The following is a 24,485-nucleotide window of genomic DNA, read 5'->3' as shown; positions in this document are numbered from 1 at the left end:
TTATGACACTTGAAAATTATTTTGTTTTATGGAAGGAGCTTGCTTAAGTAATTTTCTTTTTGAATAGCTGTCAGACCTCAGGAGGATGACATAGCACTTGGGAAGGAATATACACCCCAGTAGGCCAGCGCTGGAAGCCAGGATCGCGAAGGACTCCACAGCCACCATGAGTCGGCCTTTGGTGCTCAGGTAGGTGGGTAAGAAGCAGACCCACACGCTACAGAAAACCAGCATGCTGAATGTGATCATCTTGGCCTCGTTGAAAGTGTCCGGGAGCCTCCTGGCCACAAAGGCAATCATCAAGCTCAGAAGCGCCAGGAAGCCCAAGTAACCCAGGACGCAGAAGAAGGCAGCAGGGGAGCCCTCGTTGCACAGCAGGACCAGGTGGCCAAACTCTGCCTGTGAGTCCACATCGGGGAAAGGGGGAGAAGTTCCCAGCCACACCATGCAGATGCAGCCTTGAATCAGGGAGCCCAGGACGACGATAGCGTTGGAGCCTCGGCTCACCAGCCTCATCTGCGACGCCTTTCCAGGCCTGGTGGCTTTGAAGGCCACCACCACGATGAAGGTCTTTGCCAAAATAGCAGAAACGGCCACAGAGAAGACAACTGCAAAGAACACCTGTCTCAGGGCACAGGTGGCTGGGCTGGGCTGACCAATGAACAGCAAGGGGCAAAGGAAGCAGAGCATCAAGGAGACGAGGAGGACGTAGCTGAGGTTTGTGTTATTTGCTCTCACGATGGGGGTGTGTCGGTAGAGGATAAACAGTCCCAAAATCAGAGCAGTGAGGACAAAAAAACTAATGGCCACAGAGACCAGGAAAACTCCCAAAGTGTCTTCATAGGACAAAAATGTCAGGATTTTGGGGAGACATTGCCATCCCGCCTCAACTGAATAATGATCTTCAGGACACTTGATACAATGACCCATATCTGTAAAGGACACATCTAGATTTTTTATGTTTCATTATTCATTTCCCAAATATACATATAACAGATTTACATCTTGAAAGAACCATATTTGAATTCTGGTAAAATGTAATTAAATATATATATATATATATATATATATATATATATATGTTTATATATTATGTATATTCAACTATAATATTGAAAATGTGAATGAATAAATTAATACTTCTGTTCTTGACAGAGGTATCACTTCTCAGTTACTTGATTACACAAAAAATACAGGCAGTGAGTTGAGTTGAACTATGAAACAACACACAATAAATTTGTAAAATAATGTTGAAGAATATCCATAAGCTATGGATAACTAGTTGATTACATATGAAAGGAAGACATAGTCTGAAGCTTCATGTTTCAATTATAGAAAGCCTAAGAAATCAATAGTTCTAATGTTTATTGAGTATCAGTATTTGAAGCTGTGTTTAGTGCTTTGCTATTATACTTATATTTTAATAAAATTTCTAAAAGGATTATCAGAAACCTAAAAAAAAAATAGGGCCTGTGGAATACAGAACATCTCCATAGGTGTAACAAATAAAAATCAACTACTGAGAAATCAGCTCCTTGACAAGAAAAACAAATCAGTGAAGATACAGAAGAATGAAAACACACAAAAAAGGGAATCAAGGTAGAATAAAATTCAGTAGTCAGAACACAAGATAGCGCAGAGTTTCTATATGACTGACCTGGTGAATGCCACCACTGTGGAGGCCACCGCCATCGTGGGCCTCCACCTGAGCCACATCCTTGCAGCTCTGCAGCCCCAAGAATTCCCTGGCAAGGAATCCAAGGGCTTGAGGTGAACTAAGCAAGAGCAGAACCCCATCAACTTGCTTCCGAGATGAAAACAACAGCAACAACAAAGAATATTCTGCAGCCAATGCACACACCAGAATTCTGAAATCGCAGCAGTGCACCATGCTCTCTAGAGCCCCAGAGCCCCACAGGAGAGTGACTTAACTGCATTTCTCAGTGCAAGAAATCCCAGAACAGCCGCAGAGACCCCAGTGGTGTAAGATTTGGCAGGCCACCCCTGAGGTGATTGGGTGATAACCTACAGAGACACAGGAGAGGCCCCTAGTGCCCAAGGCACAGTACCCACACAAGGTCACAGGGGGTCACTCTGAGATTACACTGCTCACCCTCAACCAGTGTGGATAGGAAGGCACACACCCAGGGCCAGGAACAGGGTCTCAAACTTTGCAGGAGACTCAAAAATGGAGCCACAAACTGACAATAGTTTTCTGAGCAAATGAACAGTATTGGAACATGCTCCAGAACCTACTATATTGAGTAAATATTACGTGGCTGAAAGTCACCATGCAGTACCAGGAGGACCGCAGAGGTCAAATTGTCTCTGTAGTGTATATTTGCAGATTTTTGTTGTTTTTGTCTTTATTTTATTTTGTTTTGTTTTGTCGTTTTATTTGCTGGCATTGTTGGGTTTTTTGGTTGTTTTATTAATTATTGCATGTTTCTTTGCTCTCTTCCTTAGTTCTTTTATAAACTATTCCCACTTTCTTAACTACACTCTTTCCTCAAAACTTTTTTTCTTTTTGTAGCTCCTCATCTTATATTTAATCTATTTTATATCACTATAACTAAATACATTGTCTACAATAATCCTACTCTATACTCACTATCTCCCATTTCTAACAAAAACTACTTGACTATACTTAAATTCTTATTCAATTTGATCATATCCTCTACTCTATTTCTGTACCCATCACTCCATCCCTTTCTGCCTCGCCTAACCATCACCATTGAAAACAACACTACGTACCCTTGCATAAACCTACTGACACCTCTAAATCTGTATGGCTGAGATTGGAACAGATGGTTAATCCACAGGAAAGGACTGCCAAACACTAAAGATAAAATAAACACATCTTATAGAAAAAAAATGCTAAACAGCCCTCACATCAAAGTTTAAAAAACACATAGGTCACAAGCTATTCTGCTCATACCTATGAGATGACTCTTTATAAAGGTTGTGACAGTAAGAATACCCGACCTTAACACCTGAAATCCATCAATGCCACCATAACAACAGGAAGAAGGAACCCAGAGCAACTCAGTATTGATGATCTATAGTCAGAATAACAGTGGAGTAATAGTAGACACAGTCTTCAGGGTTAATATCAAAGTGTGAGTGGCTGCTGGAATTATCTCTTCCAGCAACAATCTGGAACAGCACCTATCAACAATGACTCAAAAACAAAGAGAAAGAAGGTGCCAAGACAACAGAAACACAAACCCAAGAACTCTGAAAATAGGAGAATGAGGAAGAGTGAGGAAACAATAAATTCCCACAACTCAACAAGGAGATCACCAATACTGATTTGCAGGAAATGTAAAAAGGAGAATTCTGAATCCTGATCAACAACAGAAAGATTAAGTGTATAATAAATGAAAGAGAAAATTGAGACCTTAAGAAAAAAATCAGAAAGAGGCCTAGAATGAAATGAAAGAGTCAATAAATAAAATGAAGATAGCAATAGAAAGAAAATCTGGAAGATTAGATGAAATGGAAGACCAAAATATCACTGTTAGAAGACAGTTCTTTCAAAACCAAGTATATAGAAGACTTTACAACAATAGAACCTAAACATCCAACAGCTATGGGATAATGTAAAATATCCTAATATATGGATAAAGAGATAGAAGAATATATGGAAGAAGAGATAGAGGTACAGACCAATTGTATTTGTAATGTCTTTAGAGAAATAATTTCAGAGAATTTTTCAAATGTGGAAAAAGTGTTGAGCATTCACATACAAGAGACCAACAAAACATTGTTAAGACAAGATTAAAGAAGGACCACCACATGCCACATAATAACCAAAATTACTAACATAAAGGCTAAAGAAATAATCTTAAAAACAGTAAGAACAAAAGAATACATGACATTCTGGGGCAAGACAATAAAAATCACTCCAGACTTCATGACCCAAGTCATGAATGCATGAAGTGGTATGATGTAATTCAGACCCTAGAAGAAAACAACTTCCAACCAAAACTGCTATATCCAGAAAGTTTTTTAATTGATCAAGAAATAAAAATGTCAAGCAGAATCTCAAAAAATTATGAATACTGAGCCTGCACTAGAGAAAATACTTAAAGAAATAAATTATAAAAATGAAAAAGGAAGCAAATTTCAGAACCAGAAAAGAGATAAATTCAATCAGCGGGGCAACTAAGCAAAGGAGAAATAACACTACATCAGATGATATAGAACACAAAATGACAGGATACAAAAATCATATCTCAGTAATAACACTGAATGTCAAAGGACTAATTCACCATTTAAAATATATAGACTGGTAATGTGGTTTAAAAAATATAATCCAAATATATGCTGCTTGCAGGAAACCCCCCTTACAGGTAAAGATAGTCATAGGCTAAACATGAAGGGATGGAAAAAGATATCTCATGCCAATAGAAACCTAAAATGAGCAGTGATAGCAAAGATGATATCTAATAAAACAGACTTTAAACTAAAACACATAAGAAGAAACAAAGCAGGACACTTCTTATTAATAAAAGAAACAATCCAACAAGAAGACATAATGATAGTAAATATTTACACCCCAAATGTGGGTGCACCCACATTAGTAAAACAGACTCTTCAGGACATCAGGTCTCAAATAGACCCAAATACAATAATATTGGGAAAACTTCCGGGAAGATGGTGACAGAGAAAAGCGGGGTCCATATTCCATATTAGGATAGATTTTTTTTCTGAAAAATAAATAAATAAATAAATAAAGTATGATAGTTTCACCTAAAAAAATATTCTCTGGTAAGAAAGAAAGTAAAAAGAAATATTGAAAGAATGTGTCATTAAATATCTGTATATTTATATAATTTCTTTTGATCTTTCTGTTGTTGGTTTCTACTTTCCTTCCATTGTGATCTGAAAAGATGCAGGAAATTATATTACATCTTTTAAATTTGCTGGTGCTTGCTTTTAAGCGCAGGATGTCATCTATTTTGCAAAAGGTTTCATGGGCAACTGAGAAGAATATGTATTCAGCTTTTGCTGGTTGAAATATTTTGTATATTTCTATTAGGTCTATTTGGTTTATAGTTTTATTTAGTTCTAAAGAGTCTTTACTCATCTTTTGCCTTGAAGATTGATCTAGTGGCATGAGTGATATGTAAAAAATCTCCCAATATTATTGTTTTTTTATTTTATGCTTTTTTATTGGTGCATTGTATTCATACATCATAATGGGGAAAAAATACTTTTGTAGACATACATGCACACATCGCCCAGTTAGCCCCTACCCAATCCCCACCCCATTCCCTCCCCATCCCTCCTTCCCATGCTTACTTAGTGGTTGACATATAGTATTATAGCAATTTATCCAAAATTAAAAATGATGATCTCACATAACAGTTTCATTTGTCTGATACCAAGCTTTTGATGACTTAAAGATAACATTAGAAGGCAGTGGGAGAAACTTCCTTGCACTGCAAGATCAGGTAGCCAAACTCCACCTGTGAGTCCACATCAGGGAAAGGGGGAGAAGTTCCTAGCCAGACTGTGCAGATGCAGCCTTAAATCAGGGAGCCAAAAAGACAATAGCGTTTGAGCCTCAGGTCACCATCCTCATCTGCGATGCCTTTCTGGGGTTGGTAGCTCCAACGGCCACCACCATGATGAAGGTCTTTGCCAAAATAACAGAAATGGCCACAGAGAACACAACTTCTAAGAATATCTGTCTCAGAACACAGGTGACTGGGCTTGGCTGACCAATAAACAGCAAGGGACAAAGAATCAGAGCATTAAGGGAATGAAGATGTAACTGAGTTTTCTGTTACTTGTTCTCACAATCGGGGTGTGTTGGTAGAGGACAAATAGTCCCCAAATCAAAGCAGTTAGGACAGAAGAACTAATGGCCTCAAAGACCAGAACAACTCCTAGGGTGTCTTGATAGGAAAAAGGTCAGGATTTTGGAGAGACACTGATTTTCCTCCTCATTTATATAGCAATCTTCAGGACACTTGACACACTCATCCTTATCTGAAAGGACACAGATGGATTTATTATGTGACCTCTGTCATTACCCAAATATACATTTGGTAGATTTACATGGAGAACATACCATATTTGTATTCCAAAAAAAGTACACACTTAGCCGGGTGTGGTGGCGCACGCTTGTAATCCCCGAGCTTGGGAGGCAGAGATAGCAGGATTGCGCAGGTTCGAAGCCAGCCTCGCTGGCTTAAGAGACCCTGTTTCCAAATAAAAGCATATATATATATATATATATCTGGGAGTGTAGCCCAGAGAAGGGTTTCCAGGAACCCTAGTACCACCAAAAAAAAAAAAAGTATACACTTACACTTTTATTGGACCATAGCATTGTAAAAGTAGATGAATAAAAATCATCTATCACATATTTGATTCCATAATAAATACACAGAATGTGTTGAACTGAACAATGAGAATGATCACCCCAAATTTGAAAAATGAGGTTGAGAGAAAACTACACACTATATAAAAAATTATTTGGTTGTCTGTGCAAAGAACAAATCAATTTTAGAGGACTTTTATTATGGTGGAATAAATTTAATTTTATTGTAATTTTATTTAGAATTTCCATTATAGTGCCAAATTTCTTACACAAAGTTTTTTCCATACATTTTGATGTCTTTTCAGTATTGAATTTAATAATTTTTCTGCATATAATTTATTAAATAAATATAGAGATAGGAATAAGTACATTTAAAAATTCAATACATAGGGAAGTATGTAGTTTTCTATTTTAGGATTTGACTAAAAGATTTTTTTATATGCCACTTTTTTTTTTCAGTACTGGGGATGGAACCCAGGGGCATTCTACCTCTGAGCTACATCTCCAACCCTATTTTTTATTCTTTATTTTTAAACATGGTTTCACCAAGTTGCAAAGGGCTTCACTAAGTAGCTGAGGGAGTGAACCTGTAATCCTCCTGTCATAGCCTCCCAATCACTAGTATTACAAGTGTGTGCCATGATGCCAGGCTTATATACCACTTTTAATTAGAAAATATCTTATGTTCAATTGTGGTATGGAACCGATCTCACAAAATTTTTACTAAAATTAATTTTAAAATACTCAATATTTCTATGCTGTTAGTGTCTCTTCCTAAATATGAATAGAATTCAGTTTTTTAAGAAATAATAACTTCTTCAGAAGTATCATGAACAATTGTTACAATTATCTATCAATTCCACTTATTCTCCCTCTTGCTTTTTTATCTGTTCCTTTTGCATGAGCATGCATACCCTAGAGATTTATAGAGAAAACAGGAAAGGATATTTAATTTTAAAAGAGAGGAAAGCCGGGCGTGATGGCATACGCTTGTAATCCCAGCATTTGGGAGGCTGAGACCTGAGGATCGTGGTTCGTGGACAGCCTCAGCTACTTAGTGAGGCCCTCTACAACTCTATGAGACCCAGTTTCAAAAATAAACAATAAAAAATATAGGGCAGGGAGTGTAGCTTGGAGGTCAAATGCTCCCTGGGTTCTACCTCCAGACCCACCAAAAAAAGAAAAAAAGGAGAGAGAGGAGAGAGGGGAAAGAGAGAGAGAGAGAGAGAGAGAGAGAGAGAGAGAGAGAGAGAGAGAGAGAGAGAGAAAAGGACAAAGTTTTTTTTTTTATCTCTTCCTATGTGTTACAGTGTTGGACCTATGCCGTCTTCTAGGAGCCTCAAGGTCTCTGGTCTAATTTCCAAGACCCCCATAGGCACAAGAAACTAAAAGTTGAATCAATACGTGGCAAAGGTGCAAGAAATTAAAAAGCAAATCAATATGTGGGATTGCATGAAGCTGAAGAGCTTCTGTACAGCAAAGGAAACTGTCAAGAACCTCAACCGAGAGCCAGGAGAATGGGAGATTTTTGCCAAGTTCTCCTCTGATAGAGGACTAATGTCTAGAATGTACAGACAACTCAAGAAACCCAGCACTAAGAAAACAGATAACCCGTGTCACTCATCACAAGATGTAGATTCAATAAAGACATGAGAATTACACGGGGCCTCATATGAAATCTATGCTTTCTTGGATTTTTAGCCCTAGAAATGTGAGAAAACTTTGGCTTTCTCTGTTCTTGCCATAAAAAATCTAAATTCTTATACGGATACTCAAAGCATTGAAACCTACCAACTGTGCCACAGCAAAATTATAGATTTCCCATTGCAGTAATTTCATTAAGAATAGATATTCCCCAGAACATTTCCAACATTCCTTCTCTAAACATAAGCACAGCTCTGCAATCTGTCTTAAACCTGTGCTATCCATATCATTATGAAAAACCCAACCTAAACATGCATACAAATATTTCAGATAATGATGCAGGAGCCATTGCAGTAAGTTCTGTACTGGACACCTGTGCACCTCAACTATACTCTCTATAAGAATCCGCCACTGTTCCACGCAGAAAATATTTAAAACTGATTTTTATCTTTGTGTACCTGATGTAGTTTGAGTTAAATATCAACTGTCAAGCCCAGGATGGTACAGTGAGCTGCTGGCTCTCTCCCTGGATATGAAATAGCCTCTACGTAATGTCCTCGATGTGAGCATGAGTGACAAACACCATTTATACATCTACAATACGTGGCCCTGTATCAAAGGGTGAGGGAGCCCAAGAAAAGGCAAACACAACCCTTGCAACCTACTTAAATGCACACACACTTGCTCAGTGTATTGAAGACATTATTCTACTACAGTATCCCGACATCATTTCTGTTGAGAATTTAACTGCTAAACCAGCAATAGGAATTCATGCGCTCTATCTTTTCTCCCTTGCTGGTTTTAACATCATATTCTTCTCAGTTTGGGGAATTCTTCATTTAACCACGATCTTTGTTGATATAATCATTATTTTTACCTTTTCCTACGTAGAATGTTCTGATTATTTTATACAAACAAGAATAGGGATAAAAACATTTCTTCCTTACCAACTTTTTTTTTGTGTGTGTGGTACTGGATTTCCTGGAAGCCCTTCTACCTCTGGGCTACACTCTCAGACCTATTTTATACTTTTTTTTTTTTTAATGAGGAAACAGGGTCTCCTAAGCCAGCGCGGCTGGCTTCGAACCTGCGCGATCCTCCTGTCTCCCCCTCCCAAACATGGGGATTACCAATCCCCACAGGTGGACCAACTCGGCCACCTGGCAGGCGTACCTCCTCCCTGATGTAGGGAAAGGAGAAGGTGTTCTCTCTCACAGGTTCAAGATTTGTGTCTCTGAAATTCTCATCTCACTTCTTGTCCAGCCATGTCTCATTATGTAGTCACTACTTTTCCATATTCAGAATAATGTTTCAAAACTTTCTACCTGTTTCATTTGCAATCTCTCCATCTGGGCAGGGAATGCATGAATAGCAACAAAATGGCTTTCCTTCAATAGCTATTTTTTTAAATCCAGGAGGACAAGCAGAGATGCAATTAGTAGAAGGAGGCTGTGTAAGAGAGATCATAGAAGGATAAGCTGGTTCATTAAATTGAGCAATGCCACATAAGTGGGCGATTCTGAACTTTATGTAACATAACAACTTAACAACGAACTTCTCATCTTCTGGAAAATGTCTAATTACTCTCATGTTCCTTGTCACTATTCCTCCCCTCTCTTTTTAGTATATTAAGGAATTTTTCAGAGGAATAAGGTATAAATAAGAACTAATATAAATATGCATATTACAATAAAATTCAAGTGTTACATTTTTAAATGTAATCGAGGGGACTACGTTTATCCAAAAATACTATATCCTTTGGATTCAGGCATTCAAATGACCACTGATGTACGAATTTTCTGGATTTTATCTGTCTTCAAAACCTGCATAATTGATGTGATTCTACCATAGATGCTTTTTTTGTACCACAACAGAAAATCTGTTTCTTAATTCAAAATAAGTAAATAATTTTCACAGTGATGCTGAGGCCAGAAATTCTACATACTTGGCATGACAGCAAAGTATCTAGTACGGCAAATATCTTGGCCTAATGGTATACAAAACCTTTCCTAATTCCAATCTCTGAAAGCTCTGGGTTCTGAGGAATATCACACCAGGGTTCCTACCTAAAAGGATGCTCACCTTGCGGAGTTCACCCCACATTATTAGTTCATCATTTATTGACAAGTGTTGAGAATCATGAGATTTGAACATGAACTCTCCAACCTTCACCTGGGCTTTGGTTCCATTCAGCAAAGACTGATAGTTAAAGATGTCAAGCTGAGTTGTAGTCATAGTCTTGTTCATAACGTTTCCCTTACCAACATTTCTTTCAAGTTGGCCTCTTTGCAGGAATGGATGGAGCTGAAAGTAAAAAATAATATTTAGAATTTGAGTAAACAAAGCAAAGTTGAATTTGAAAAAAGATTTCAATTGGAAAAAAAATTGCCAAGATGCAAAGTGAAAACCACTTATTTACTTAACAAATAAGCAATAACCACTTATTTATTTAATGACTTATTCTTTCTTTGAATTGTCTAACATTTCATTATATAGAAAACAACAATGGCATACGCATATATATATATATATATATATATATATATTTTTTAAGAGAATATCTAAGAGTAAAAAGTAAAAACATGTCAATTGAAGTAAAAATATGTGCATTACAAATATTATAAACTGTGAATTCAATGACAGATACATAATATTCTCATAGATTGTTTTGGACAAACTAAATGACCTCCAGAGAAAGTATATATTTTATTTTATTTTATTTTATTTTTAGTACAGCTTTTTGATGCATTGCGATTCTACATCATAATGGCATTAAGGGTATAATCACAGCAAGCTCAGTAAAGTAACCTAGATTTATTCCCAATACATTATTAGGCTTCCCTACACATCATGCTAAAAGACAAGAAAAACAATGGTATAACCTAGCAATGAAGGAAACTACAGAACAAGACCTACACACAGCCAAAAAATGTAAGTTATCTGATTAGAATTTTAAGATTACAACTAATGTCACAAGAGCTCTCTAGGGCAAATAATTACATACAAGTGGTAAGAAAAGATTAAGAATCAAACATAAATAAATGCTAGAAATCAGCAATACTTTAAAAGAAAAATACCTTTGATTGAGCCATCAGTAAACTGGACACTGCTAAGGAAAAAGACACAGAGCTTGAAAATTCATCAATAGAAACTTCTCAACTAAGGTGCAAAATAAGAACAAAATAAGGACAAAATAAGAACAAAATAAGAACCAAATAAGAACAAAAAATATCTAAGAACTGACAAGCTGGGTGTGGCAGTGCATGCTTATAATTCCAGTACTTGGGAGGCTGAGACAGGAAAGATAGCAGGTTCACAGCCAGCCTATGCTACTTCCTGAGGCCCTTTGCAACTCAGTGAGAGCCTATATAAAAAAGAAATAGCAAGGGGGTATAGCTCAGAGGTAGAATGTCCCTGGGTTTCATCTCCAGTCCCATAAAAAAAGAACTTTGAGACACTTCTGGCATATATAATATACAATGTAATACTCCTGAAAAGAGACAAAAGATGAAAGGAAGAGAAAAAATATTTTCATTATAAGAAGTAAAAATTTTCCAGATGAATGTAGGGTCAAGAAAAGTAGGGCAAGAAGAAGCATATAAATTTAAAAGGAAATTTTCAACTTAAAGACATGCATAAGCTTCTGCAAAAAAATAAATAAATAACATTGCTATGGATTTAATGTTTTAATCCCCACCAAAACTCAAGTTATGACTCAGTCGCTAAAGCAACACTGTTGGGATTTGGGTGTAATTGAAGATGTTGCGGTCTTGAGAGATCAACCCTCAGGAATCCATTAATACCTGAGAGTGTGTTCATTGATCAGGCATTGACTTCTTCAATAGACTCTGAAAGCTCAGGAAATAAAACCCAGAATTAATAAATGAAATAGCATCTAACAACAACAACAAAAACCTTCTGAATCACATGGAAAATAATTAATAAGAGAATGAAGAGAGACCCTATACAAAACTTTTGACAATTACTTTTTGACAAAATTAGCACCCAGAATACTACAAAACTAAAAAAAAAAAAAAAAACTTAAACAGCTCCAGAATAAAGAACTAAATAAGCAAAATGTCATATGAAGTAAACATATATTTCTCAAAAGAACATATAAATGGCAAAGAAATATATGATAAATTATTCAACATCTTTAGCAATTAGGGAAAGGCAACCCAATACCACCACAAAAAAAATTCTAAAATGTATAAGAACCACAAATGACCTCAAATACATGAAATCTTAACCAAGAACAACAAAACTAGAGGCACTACATACCCTGATTTTAAATTACATAATAAAATTATGGTAATAAAATATGGGTGATATTACATATAAATAGATGTATAAAGCACTGAGACGTGATGAACTGTCACTGAGAAAAGAACCAAGAATACAAAATGGGGTAAAGATTATCTCTTTGATAAAAGTTGTTTGGAGAACTAGTTCTCAACATGTAATGAAAGCAGGATATTTATCTTAAACCTTGCATAAATCATGATTTACAAAATTAAAATAGAAAACCAATAATATTTTCATTGTGTCAGATACAACACAAAATAAAAACAAAACTTAAAGGTTGATTATAAAATTATATTCAGAATGCAAATTATGTAAGACTGACAACATATAAATGGAGCACAAAAGGTCAGAAATCAGAATAAATATACAAAACATAATTCAAAATACAGAGAATTAGAAAGAGCATATTTTTATCTATAAATTGTGCTTGATATCTAGATTTCTATTGTAAAGGATAATTATCTCTACCCCCCTGGTAGCACACTTAACACAGAAATAAAGTTAAAATGTGTTGTTAACTAAATGTGAAATATAAAATATTAGAAGAAATGTAGATGAGAATTATTTTTCTACTTAGATGTAAAAAATATTTTAACAGGATAGAAAGTATAAATAATAAAGGAAAAAATAAAAAATGAAATTTCAGTGATATTAAATTCTTTTGTTAATTAAAAGAAAACTGTCGCCGGGTGTGGTGACGCATGCTTGTAATCCCAGCATTTGGGAGGCTGAGACCCCGGGGGATCGTGGTTCGCAGATAGCCTCAGCTACTTAGTGAGGCCCTCTGCAACTCAGTGAGACCCGGTTTCAAAATAAAGAATAAAGAATAGGGCAGGGGGTGTAACTCAGAGGTCAAATGCCCCTGGGTTGCATCCTCAGACCTGCAAAAATAAATAAATAAATAAATAAATAAATAAATAAATAAATAAATAAAGGCTGGGCGTGGTGCTGCACCCTTGTAATCTCTGCACTTGGGAGGTGGAGACAGGTGGATCTCACATGGTTCCAAGCCAGCCACACTGGCTTAAGAGACACAGTTTCCAAATAAAAATATAAAATAGGTCTGGGAGTGTAGCCCGGAGGTAGAAGGGCTTCCAGGAACCCCAGTACCACCAAAAAATAAAAAATAAAAAAAACTGTCAGTTCATAGGGAAGAAAATACACATTGTGCACGGTTGTAATGCCAGTACTTGGGAGGCTGAGACAGGATCACAGGTTCGCAGCCAACCTCAGCTACTTAGTGAGACCCTGTTTCAAAAGTAAAGAATAAAACACAGGGCTGAGGATGTAGCTCTGAGGTAGAATGCTCTTGGGTTCCATCCCCAGTACTGCAAAAAAAAAAAATGTAAATGATAAGAAAATATAGACAAAACTAGAAAAATGGGCAACAATTGGGTACAAGTTTAAAAAATCAGACTTGTAAAAAAATTGACACATGAAAAGATGTTTATTATTTAGTAAATGAATGAATGGCTTTAAACAAATTATCAGTTCTTCTGCTGCAGGACAGTCAGATCTGCAGAGATTAAAAAAAAAAAAAACTCACCTAGAGCCCTAATCACGAGACAACATGTTTATTCACTAGTGAAAAGCTGTCTTGGCCTTGAATGGTGTCAACATATACATTATGTGGCCCCAGTGAGACAAGTTTTGATTGGAGTTCGTCAGGTTTTTTTTTTTTTTTTTTTTTTTTTTGGTTTTGTAGGTTTATATAGGAGCTCGAGTCAGGTTTCATTTCTACTTTCTGAGCTAAATTTTATATATTTGTCCCCTCATGACAGGGACTGAATGGTGCCATCTTGGGCTGCGTGTGGCTAGTGCTGGGGGTGCCTTGCCTTCATGGGCTCCTGCCTCACTGCCTACCATAATATATCAGAACACGGAAAAGCTCTTTATTTACTGATATAAAATATTTACAATATAGTACAAAGTAAGTTATTGTCATTTAAAAAATAAATATGGACCTATTATGCTTGCCTATTTGTACCCATGTCTGAATATTCCCAGGAAGAAATATAAAAATCTTTGACTTGAGTTATCAGCCAAAATCAACATCACTGATCATTAATAGTAGCACAACTAGAATGTAGGTTCTATATACTTATTAATATAAAAGGATAATTTGGGGTACACTACAAAAATTTTAAAAGGCTGACATTGGGTGCCTAAATGATTTTGAATGAATATAAAAAAGAACACTTGCACAGCCTTAACGAACAGTAAAATTACTATAACTCTCTTAATTGGATAACAGAAGAATACAAACCTCCCAAAATATCTCAGAAGAATTTAGGAAATGTGAAAATACTTAGCCAACTGTGGTAGTGCATGCTTGTAATGCCAGTACTTTGGAGACCGAGACAGGAGGATCGCCTGTTCATGCTAGCCTCAGCTACTTCACAACTTAGTGAGAGCCTGTTTCAAAATAAAGAATATAAAACAAGGCTAGGGTATATCTTGGAGGTTGAATGCTCCAAGTTTAATCGCCAGTATTCCAATAATAAATAAGTATTTATTTATTTATTTATAATAAATAAATGTTACACTTATTTATTTATTATTACTGTGAGGACAAACATTTGAGAAAAATACAGAAAATGTTACTAACATGATTTGCTTTTTTATTGTGCATAATTTTGTAGAAAGAACTATAGATGTCAAAGTATATAGTGGAAAGAGAACAGAAGATTGAACAACATGAACTGAATTCATGATACTTCATGATGTCCAACTTAATTTTTAAAAAGCTATTTATATTTTCTAAGAAAATTTTAAAAAATAAATATAACAGCCTCTTTTACAAAATAAAATACAAAACTCTAAAGTGATATATTTGTATCACATAAACATAAAGACCCCTTCAAATGGACTATATTTATGCTTGTGAATATCCTGAGTTAAATATCTAATATTCTCAAGATATAAAAATAATAGACAAAATATATAACCATATATTGTCTCAATATTATTATTTAATTAATCTTAGGATCAGATCAACTTTTCCCCAAACACAAACAATTATTCTTGTGATGAAAATATTATATTACCAAGGCAGAAAAAAGTGATCTTCGCAAAACTCTTTGCTGTAAAAACACCCTTTTTCTAGCAAGGAACAACTAAAAGTAAACTCATGAATCAACCAATGGAAAGAACAACCCACGGCCTATTGGTCTAGAAAAACACAAGAATGAGCTGCTCCTACCTGCCAAGGATGAGGAGTCAGGCTCTCGTCTTTCTCAAAAGATTGTTCTTCCACTTGAAGTGAGAGTTGTTCATGAAGAGCCTGGGCAATGGCGTGCACAGCAGCATACACCTTGTGACTCTGGGCTGAGGTGTTCATGTCCCAAATATCTAGACTTCGACTTGCCAGGGTGTCATTTTGTGCACATCAACTCAATATTATGGTTCCATCTTTAGACAAATGTGGACATTCAAATATCATAGACCACACATCCTTAAGAAAGATATCATGAGGATATTTTACAGGCTGAATACTTCTGAGAAAATCTTTAAAACCAGGAATCTCTTCCATGTGGACAGAAAATGATAATCCTCCACCAAAATATGTGTAACTTTGACTTGGTCCAAAAGGTAATGTAGTAATATCCCAATCAGAGCTTGTGACAAAAATTTTACCACGTAGCTCATTGCAAAAAATGTTATATGCAAATCTCAAAAGAGAATATGTGTCACCAAATACAACACAGACATATGTAGATAAGATTTTCATATCAAAATTGTAACTATCAACTGTCTCCTCAACAGGAAACTCTGGAATCTTTTCTGCAAACGCAATACACAGTTCATTTTTGGCCATTTCTTGGGTCATGTCTCTGAGGAACATTTCTCCCCTGATGTCATCTGGAACCACAAGGCCAACCCAGACCCAACCAAAGTGCAGCAGAAGTCGGATGATCCCCTGACACAGAGCTGCGGAGTCCCTGGGAAACTGGTAGAGAGACGGGAGCTGGACTCTGTCCCAGAGACTGAGGTCAAAGGGACCATAGCTGATCTGAATAGAACACAAAAGCTACTGCTTAGACAAAATTATTAATTTTATTCCTTGGACAACTTAATTTATTACATTACCTGTGTTGTAGAAGTAATAAATCAGCTAAATAAATTATTTTATGAAGAAATAACAATCTATTATATATTACCCATCACTTTTTTTTTTTTTAATTTTATTTTATTGGTGCACTGTATTCATATATCATAGTGGGATACAAACTTTTGTAGACATACATGCACACATCGCCCAGTCAGCCCCCACCCGATCCCCACCCCATTCTCTCCCCATCCCTCCTTCCCATGCTTGGCTTAGTGGTTGACATCTAGTATTATAGCAATTTATCCAAAATTAAAAATGACAATCTCACATAACAGTTTCATTTGTCTGATACCAAGCGTTTGATGATTTAAAGATAGCATTTCAATATTTCTTTTTGCTTTCTTTCTTACTAGAGCATATTTTTTTCTGTTTTTTTAGGTGAAACTATCATATATTTATATATTTATTTTTCAGAAAAAAATCTATCCTAATATGGAATATGAATTCTAGATACCCAAAACGATCTTGAAAAAGAACAAAGCTAGCAGATATATATTTTCTGATTTCAAACCATATAAAGCTACAATAATTGAAACAGTGTAGTACTGTTCTAAAGGCAGATATATAGACCATTGGAGTTAAATACAAGCCTAGAGCTAAATTCTTCCCTATATTGTCAAGTTATTTTTGACAAGGTTTCCACGAACATTTGGTGGTGGAAATAATAATCTTTTAACTAAATATTGTTGAAAAATAATAATTACATGGAAAAGAATAAAATTGGACCTTTACCTAATCCCATATACAAGTATTAACTCAAAATAGATAAAAGACCTAAATATAAATCTTAAGACTATAAACTTTTAGGAGAAAATCTGGGTCATAAAACCTCACAACATTGAAATTGGCAGTGATTTCTTGGATATGATTTCAATGGCACAGGCAACAGAAGAATATACAAACTCCCTAAAAAATAAAAGAAAATATTGTATATCCAAAGACAATGTAAACAGTTAAAAGTTACTAATAGAATTGGATAAAATATTTCCAAATGCTATATCTGAAGGTATATTAATATTCCATCTAGAAATCCTAAAAATTAACAACAATAAAGGCAAACAATACAACTTAGAGATAGGTAAAAGACTAACATAAATAATGAATCTCCACAGATAACCAATCTTAGTTGTCTGTTGGATGGAAACTCTTGTTTCTCTGGTTCTGGTGAGTGTTACCTATTTCTTCTTTGTAGTTAATCTCTTTGAGTATTTTCTCTAGCGCTGGTTTTGAAGACATAAATTCATTCAGTTTCTGTTTGTCATGGAAGCTTCTTATTTCTCCATCTAATTTGATAGAAAGTTTTGCTGGATAGGAAATTTTTGGCTGGAAGTTGTTTTCTTTCAGAGTTTGGAATATGTTACTCCAAGCCCTTCTGGCTCTCATACTTGGTTTGGGAAGTCTGGAGTGATTCTAATTGGTTTGCCTCTGAATGTCAGTTGGCCCTTTGTTTTTGTTGCCTTTAAGATTCTCTGCTTGGCTTCCACATTGGTCATTTTGACAATTATATGGCGTGGGGATCCTCTTCTCCGATCCTGTCTAAAGGGAGTTCTATAAGTTTCCTGGACCTGTGTATCAACCTCTTGCTCTATATTTGGAAAATTTTCTGCTATTACTTCCTTGAAGAGATTGTTGATCCCTTTGGTATCACTTTCTTTTCCCTCCTCTATTCCAATTATTCTTAGGTTAGCTCTCTTAAGATGGGCCCATATTTCTTCAATGTCAGATTCCTGCTGTTGGATATTTTTTTCTAGATTAGAAACTATGCATTCATTTTTGGATTGCTCATCTTCTAAGAGCGAGATTCTGTTCTCCATGTGGTCTAATCGGTTGTTTGTGCTTTGAATTGAGGCCTTTACTTCATTAATTGCATCCTTTATCTCTTTTTGGCTCTCTCTGAGTTCTTTTCGAAGCACCTCTATTATTTCTACAGTTATTTTCCTGATTTGATCTTCTAGAAATCTCTGATTTTCTGTTTTATCAGGTTCTGATGTTGTGGGGTTGTGCACATTCATTACTCCAGTGTTATTCCTCTTTCCCATGATTTCGGAGGTTTGTGCCTTCTCTGGGTTCTTCCCTTGATTACCCATCACTTAAATGCAACTTCTCACATTTGTACACCATGTTTCTTATTCCACTTATTTAATTATTTATTTAATTATTTATATATTTATTTATTTGTAGTGGGGTGGAGCCTGGAAGCATTCAACCTCTGAGATAGATCCCTAGCTCTTTTTATTTTTTATTTTGAAACAGGGACTCATTAAGTTGATGAGTCTTTATTCAAACCTATGATTCTCTTGTGTCAGCCTCCCAAGTACTGGGATGACTGGCAAGCACCATCATGCCTGGGTTTTTTACTCCTTTTAAACATATACCAAAAAAAAAAAAAAAAAAAAAGGATGCAAATTTTTCGTCTACTTTTCTTATTCTAGTAAAGCAAAACTGCAGAAATTATATATTATTTTGGATTTTCCATATTGAGCCTTCTGTTTTTTAATCACAGAAGTAATGAAATAGTAATGCTGTAGGTATTTTTCATTTGCCACAAATATATAATCAAATTAACTCAGAAAAAGAAATACATTTATCATTTTATAATTCACAATAGAAAGAAGTTCATAGTTACCTAAGGAGCCCTGTTCCTTTCAGTTACCTATAGAATATAGAATACAGAGTCAACTATCACAAAATGAAGAATGTGAGCTGATTATTTTTCCACTCCTTCATATAAAATCTATCTTCATCCAGTTTCCTCCAGATACTCCCAAGTTACTCTCCTTAGTTCATAGAAAACTAAACGGAATTTTTTTTGCTTCTATTCCTACATGTCTCTTGACTTCTTTCCCCTCTTGATCTTCCTTTGATAACCCCATACTAACTCAAGGGATTTCAAGAGGAAAGTAAATGGGATTTTCATGCATTGTTGCTGGTAGAAGAAATTAATATACTTCTATAAGAATTTTCAATTCTATCACAAGCCTTATAAATATGAATACAATTGACTTAGAAATATCATATGAGAAAAAATTTTGAAGGAAGTTGTCTCTAATCATGAAGAAGTCTTTTAGACAAGGATACAAGTGGAAATAATAGAGGAAAATTGAAAAAAATTAACTAAATAACTTTTTAGAAAGTAATATTATGTTGCAACTTAAATTAATATCAAAGAAAAAATTCATCATAAGTTTAAACATTCATATTATTATTCATAGTATTTACATTTTAAAGTAGTAAAAATAAAACTAGATCTGTGAACACAATTTTTATATACTGATATAAAACTGTGATGTTCTATCACTGCATAGAAAAAAGCCTGGATAATGATACCAAAAAACAGTAAGAAATTTTCTCTGGGTGGTGAGATAACATGTCTTCACTATTATCATCTATATGATACTTTCCTCCACTTTAAAAGTTTTAAAGGAAATTCTATTATACAAATAAATTTTACATTACAAATTATACTTAAGAGAAAAGGGTGATTAAATAGTAAATTGTTGAGAAAATGGATGCATGATCAACACACATAAATGAAATCAAGAACATGTCACTATGTTATTATGTTTAACTTTAAAAGCCAGATTTTGTTTTATTTACCTGTGGTACATTATAGAGACATAGCACTCGAGAACTCTGAGTTGATATTGCTGTAGAAACACCGCCTATAACAGCCACCAGCTTGTCTTTCTTCTCTGACCTGCAGTCATAATTAGGGACTGGAGGACTCTTTCCTGACAGCAGAGACATGGAACTTGCCGTGGCCTTCATCCCAATAAAATCAACATTGAAGACATAGAAACCCAGAGACATGTTGAATAACATATTCACGTTCTTGTTGATTTCTTCCACAGCAAAAACCATGGCCAGCAGGTGTTGATAGTGCTTAGTAAGAGCTCTAGAATACAAAGGTGAAGAGATAATTTTATTGCTATTTTTTGTTAAAATCTCTGAAATGAATAGGACATTCTATGTTGAAAATGTGGAGAAATTCAGTACAAAAATAAATCAGATTGATAGTTGGATTTATGGTCACATTTACAGTTTTGGCATTATGATGTGCAGTTTGAGGCTGAGAAAGCAAAGTCCGTGAGGGAAATAAATTTTAAAATGGTGGAAATAAAATTTAGAATTTTGTGGGTTTTGGCTTGGATAACAGGTTATATCCCAGATAAAACTATGTTGCTAGATTACCCATTGCAATCCACAAATATGATGTTGAATATATCAATTTAGACAGATGTAAGTTGAAAACTTTATAACACAGTTCCTTACATCTATCTCCAGAGAACAGATGGCATTTTAAATCTTCCTTCGCAATATAAAAAGTTAAATACTCACGCAAAAACAAAATCTGGCAAGTAGACCGTATCTTGAAATCCAAACATATATCTGGTGTCTCTTAGAGTTGCTCTTAGAGAAAAGAGTCCACCAATAATGAAATCCCCATCTTGATGGTAGCCAGGAGAAGAAAGTAGAGCTGATGAGAGGGTAGAGCTTTGCTCCTGGAATACAAAGAAAATAAAGAGAAGAGGAAAAACAGAAGATGATTTCATATTAACACTGACAAATATTGGTGTAATTGACAACACCTCAGAAATGTATTCTAATGAGAATTTACTCAAGAACTGATCAAGGCTGACAGCACTGTGTTCCAAACAGATGCATCTCCAGTCACTGTGGGGCAAGCTTTTAAAGCACTGGCTTGAGCCTGAAGTAAGAGTGCTCATACGTAAACAATGCTTTGTTTTCTTATGGTGTGTTTGAGTTGCACCTGCTCAGCCACCAATTTTTGGTCCATTTCTACAGTTAGTGTTAGTCTCCAAGGGGAAGAACTCTCTAGCTTCACACCTGGTACCTAATTCTCTTTAAAAAATCATCAAAAACAATCTTTTAAGTCATATAACACTCCTAGGGAATTTTGTATCCTTAGTCGTTTGAGAGTCATTAGAGATGCCAAGAAAAGTATCCTAGATTACTTTACTGAAATTACTTCTACTTGAATCAAGAACTTTCATCCCAGTAAAGCTTATGTTGTTATCAAAGTTTAAGGAAACAGAAAGTTGCAGATTTCAGGAAGGAATATATCAAAAGACAGAGTGAAGCTTAATACTTGAATAAACAGAGACAACAGAGGTATTACCTTTTGTATAAATCTACAAAAAAAACTAAAGAATTTTCATTAGACAAAATTATTCCTGATCATTTCATAGAATCCACCCAAGTGCCCTTGGACATATGAACAGATAAATAACGTGTATTATATGAACACAATTGAATCTTATTCACCCATGAATTAGTACAAAATCTTGTCATTTGCAGGAAATGCATGTAATTGGATACCATCAGGTTATGGAAATATTCATACTCAGAAACACAAATATTACACACTTTATCACATATATGACAACTAGACCTAGAAGTAGAAGAGACACATTTAGAAGCGATGAAAGAGATGGGAACGTTGGAAAGAAAGGGTAAAGAAAGGTGTGTTAAATAGGTATGTTCAAAGTACATTATATGTAGTGAAAATATACCAGAAGGAAACTCATTAGTCTGTATTATCAATATGCAGTAATAAATATAATTAAATAATTATAACAAAATAAAATAAATGTAGAATATTTCCTAATGAATATAGATGCAAAAATCTTCAAGAGAATACTAAAAGATGGAATTTGAAAACAAACTGCTGGTATTAGATATTACAATCAATTGGGATTTATCTATGTGATATATGAATGTTTCAATATACTCATGCCAATATGTCAAGAAATATGATAAACTACATAAATAGATAAGGTTTAAATAATAATATAATCTCAATGGAAGATAGCAAAGCACTTAAAAAGCTGAACTTTCATGATAATGATTTTTTAAATTCAGTTATGGAAGAAATGTTTTGCAATGTAATGTCGCTTACGGCAAACATCACAGTCAGTAGTGAAAGTTGAAAGATGTTTCCTCAAAGCAATGAACAAGGTAAAAAAAAATCCCACATTTGTTATTTTTAATCAATATAGTACTGGATCTATTGGTCAAATTATAACAGAGAAATAAATTAAAGGCACCACAAATCTGAGACAGAATGGAAGAAAAAGATAATATGATCTTGTACCAAGAAAACCATAAACATTCCAGGAAAGGTACTACTAGTGTCACAGAGCCATGGATTTCCCTAGGTTCTGGTCTCCCCAAAAGAAGGATTTAATTCACAGGGTACAGATAGGCTGGGCATGAGAAGCCTTTCTTAGATACATTTCACAAGAAGGTCACCAAGCTGGGAAGGAGAGAAGCCCAGCCCACAGCACAATCTGGGTGATGACTTTGGGTTCATGCCATGGCTTAGTGTGACTGTGCAGGACTGTGCCATTTTAGAATCTGCATACCATAGGCTAGAAGTCTCTTGACACAACTGGGTGGGGCGATTCCTATATTTTCTTTTGAAAATGCTTCTCTCTGTCCTTTTCCTGTCTTGCTTATTCCTAGCTGTCTACCCTACATTCCCCCCTCAAAAGTGAGAGGCCATGAAATTATTTAGGGAACATGAGTAGTGGTCCATCTTCTGTAAGTTCTTGAGCTGGGTAGGGATGTAAACATGTCAGGATCTCCTGGTCTTTCCATCTGCAAGGGCAGGGTGTGGTGGACAGGATTAGCTCCTTCCTGGAAAGCAGGTTGGTCCAGAGGTCCCTGACAGTAATGAGCATCCACTGTACAGAGGAGTTGTCAGTTTACCCTAAGTTTTACTTGAAGTTTGATAACCTGGAGTAAGAAAGATACAAATTATTTTATTGTGTTTAAGAGATAAAGGCCAAATAGTATGAATAGGAGTAATATGGATAAAGGTCCATCAAGGGCAAGAGCTGAGGAAGTCAGGACCATGTTTTGGTATGAGGTCCATCCATTGGTAGCTACGTCCCTCAGGTTGGATGTGCTTTTGTTAAGTGTCAGATACTTTTCTGTACATAACTTTATCTGTTGACATAAAAGCATCATTCTTCCAGAAGCATCAGGAATACTCTCCCTCTGGCCCCCTTAATCATATCCAACCCTTGTCTGTTTTGAAAAACAACTCCCAGGAGACAGTTGACTTGGTGTTGATGGTCTTTGCATGCATTGTTTATAGTCTCTAGCCCATCCACTAGTTCTAGAGATAGGTTTCTGTAGATTAAGAAGGAGAATATTAAACTTCTTAATAGTAAAGGAGTTAACAGCTTGTAGTCGCCTTTGAATTGCCTGTGCTATAGGAGGACAGGTGGGATAGACAGAATCAAGGGGTGTGCATAGACTACAGAAGAATACAAATCCTCACATGAAGGGAGACATGTTCTAATGATTGAGATCTGGAAGTGTGCTAAGATAAAGAAAGCAAAATATCCAAGACAAATGCCCAAGAGAAGTGCCCACTATTGTTAGGTTGTAGATCAAAGAGCATCTAGACTGAACACAGACAGAAATAAAATTTACAGGACATGTAAATATACGATCAAACTAGAGATGCTAATATACAATAAATGTAGCATGTAAATCACTCTTGACGATAATGGAAAAATTAAAATAATAAATATAGAGTGATACCTTGACAATCACTAAATTGTAAAAATTAAATATAAGAGAAAGGAAAACTGCAAAACTTTTGTCATTGTTATTTATTTATTCATCACCTTCCAGTAGACTGCTATGTTTCATGTATGCTTCATGATTACCACAGAGATCTATATTAGGCACTGTAAACAAAAGGAGAAAGGAATGAAAACACGCTACTACAGAAAATCACAAATGGAGAGAGCAAGAGGAGAGAAGGAAAAATAAAAAAACAAAAATAATAACAAAATGCAATGTCTTTTTCTATCAACAATTAATTTAAGTATATTTCTAGTCATGCATTATTGAAAGCACTTACGCAAAGTGAAAGAGCAACAGTATCACCAGGAAAAGTAATGGTGCTGTCATTGTATGTGAGGCTCATTCTTTCCTAAAGCATTGCTATATATCATACTACTATATTAAAATGGATGGGATTTCTCTAATGAAAATAACAAAGTAGCTAAATAAATTAAAAACAGAATGAGAAAGTTTGAGCACATACTGCCA

General features: G+C 35.3%; 1 pseudogene across 1 annotated transcript; it reads right to left on the bottom strand.

Moving 5' to 3' along the window:
• On the bottom strand, positions 1 to 24,360 carry LOC308269631 (vomeronasal type-2 receptor 26-like; annotated as a pseudogene). Its single transcript has 7 exons — positions 24,295 to 24,360; positions 20,733 to 20,896; positions 19,992 to 20,289; positions 15,486 to 16,295; positions 10,061 to 10,282; positions 9,304 to 9,427; positions 1 to 932 (listed from the first exon to the last, which is right to left on the bottom strand). The product of its transcript is annotated as a vomeronasal type-2 receptor 26-like (transcript).
• Positions 24,361 to 24,485: the final 125 nt, after the last annotated feature.

Source organism: Muscardinus avellanarius (assembly GCF_963383645.1).
Source record: "Muscardinus avellanarius genome assembly, chromosome: 11".
In the NCBI taxonomy this organism is placed as follows: Eukaryota; Metazoa; Chordata; class Mammalia; order Rodentia; family Gliridae; genus Muscardinus; species Muscardinus avellanarius.
Note: the sequence above shows the minus strand (reverse complement) of the source record. Positions and strands in the feature narration are given on the sequence as shown.